The sequence below is a fragment of the Epinephelus moara genome, chromosome 6 (genome assembly GCF_006386435.1).
Source record: "Epinephelus moara isolate mb chromosome 6, YSFRI_EMoa_1.0, whole genome shotgun sequence".
Classification (NCBI taxonomy): domain Eukaryota; kingdom Metazoa; phylum Chordata; class Actinopteri; order Perciformes; family Serranidae; genus Epinephelus; species Epinephelus moara.
Genome location: NC_065511.1, coordinates 3,107,058 through 3,109,687, shown reverse-complemented (window position 1 = coordinate 3,109,687; position 2,630 = coordinate 3,107,058).

Sequence of the window (2,630 nt, the reverse complement as noted above, 5' to 3'; positions counted from 1 at the left end):
CACAAAATTGAATCCACAGAGTACCTCCATACTGCTCATCCGTAGTGATCCAAGTGTGCTGCAGCCCTGACATAAAAAGTTGTTTTGAAAAACGTCATATGAACTCTGTTTTTAGCCTCACTGTAGCCTGTAGCTCTGACTGCTTCTCTGTGCTCCGCGCTCACGTGTGCGCGCTCAGGGTCATCGGTGATGCACGGTCTCTGAGGAGCAGCAGTCTCGTCAGTACTGATGTCCAGATTCTCAAGTGCAGGCATCGCCAATTCCCAGTCTGAGCAGCAAAGACTTTCCTCATCCGTTGGCATTGCTTTGCATCTGACGGAGGTGGTTGGGGAGAGGACTGTCTGGGATTCTTTGCTGAGGCTGCTGCCCCTGCGACCCGGACCCGGATAAGCGGAGGACGACAAGACGACGCGAATTTTGTGTTCTTGAACGTTAGTCTGGGGCGCTGTCAGCCATTAGGTGTGCTCCGCCCGCCAATCTCCACAAGGGATGTGAGGACTCTAAAACTTCACCAGGGCCTCCATCGGCATACGGGTGAGTAGATAATGGCTGAATTTTCGTTTTTGGATGCACTATCCCTTTAAGTAAAAGTAAAATTACAGATTTCAAAAACTACTGAAAAAATTAAGGCTACACAAAAAAATACTCAATTACAGTAACGTGAGTAAATGTAGTTAGTTACTTCCCACCTCTGGGAGTAACTTTCATATAGATGTATAAAATTGGAGGGTTGAATACTTTAAAGATTTTGTCTAGATTTTGTTAGTCCAAAATCACCAGTTAAGTTACCAGAATTCTACGCCGGAGCACAACACAGCAATTCAGCACAGAGCAGATCAGGAAGTCGTGCAGAGAAACTAAATAAAACATCCGGTCAATTTTCAAAATAAAATACACAGTGTTCACGGCGGCTCATATTTCCCTGCATTACACCTTGAAAACGTCATAATGGGCGGAGACAGGCCTGAAGTCAACAGGTCAGAGGTTTTCAGATGTCATTTCACCCCGCTGACACCATGGACGAGGAGATGTTAATCATGGAGGTGCACCGAGATGGCTTCCTACTTCTCCTCTGGTTTTGTGGCTCTGTTTATAGAAACTACATCTTGTTATATCACGCTATTATGCGTGAATTCGCGAGATCACGTGGGTCCTCGTGACTCCCACTGTCCGGCGGAGCTGCACCACTCTGCACAGCAAACGCAGCCAGTGGGTGTTGATGGACGGTGGAGCACGCAGCAGATAACCAGCGCAGCCGTTCAGCAATGGACACGCATCCAGTGGAATTCCGGCCTAAGTGGCCCTCAAATGGCGGCCTGCAGTCCGCATCCGGCCCGCGAGCCGCCACTTGGGGTACCGCGAGCTGAACACTTGAGTCCTTCACAGTGTGTGTTTTGGATTGGGCTGTCATATTCATGCCAACGATTCCCTTATAGGCTGTTAGTGAGAATGGCATTTTTTTTACTTTCGGTTTTGAAGTGGTATGCTTATTGATACTTTGCCAGCTGTAGGAGCCTAGATTGAATGAAAACGGCATGTTCCAAGTAGGAAAAGAAAATTAAGGCGTTGAAAGGTTTTGTTTTATTTGAGTATTTATTTGAATTTATGTCAAAATGGAAATGGCATTTTATTTTATTTTATGTTATTGTGTATTTTTGTTTTTGTTTTGAACAAAAGGGACATTTTGTTTTGAATATATAACTATAATAAATGGCATGCATTAAATGAACTACAGTAAATAAAGCATTTGTTAAATACCCCCTAATGCCACCAATGGTCCTTCTCAGGGTCTTTGCTTGACCTAGTTAAAGTATTATGTATTAGTTTAGTATTATGTTGTAATTGGAAAGGGCTGAGTTTACCTGCCTTATTAAGGACAACCAAAAAACATGTATTGCACAAAGAAACCATATAGTGAAGAAATTACATTTTTACAAATACTGTATCTAATAATATTGTGCAAAGTCTTGTACAGTGATCAAATGAGAAACAAAGACAAAGGGTAAAAGTATTGCTTGGATAAAATGTTGTCACAAAATTGCCTGAAAAAGGGAAAAAAAAATTCTACTTACAACTAACATCGTATTATTGTTAGTAGGCCTATTTGTTGACGCTGTACTGGGTTAGGGTTAGTACTGGCTGAGGCTGGATGCGGATTATCTTAGTCTGTGCTTGTAGTGGCTGGTGACCCAGCATCTCCACTAGTGACAAACTTAAGCATGTCCTTTTTAGCTCTTAATGGTTTATCACAAATACAATTGCTACAACTAAAAAGCTACTGCAGTAATGGAAATCACCTTTTAACCTCAAATAAGCTTAAATTAAGATTCTACTTTGTGGAGACACGTTCTTAACAGGTTGATTAGACATAGGGATTACTGTCTTTCTGTCTAAGATCCTTTGATGTCCTCAGTGCTTCCTTTTTAAAATTCCAACCTATTCTTGCATTATTGAAATCACACCACTAGAGCGTGCCAAAGCACATCCCTCAAGATAAGCTCCTGACTCAAACCCATGTGAAAACAATTTCAAGCTATGCAAGTATGCGTTTAAAGAAACATGAAGTTCTGGGGCCGTATTCACAAACATTCTGAGAATACCCTCAGAGAGCTCCTAACTTAGCCTAAAAA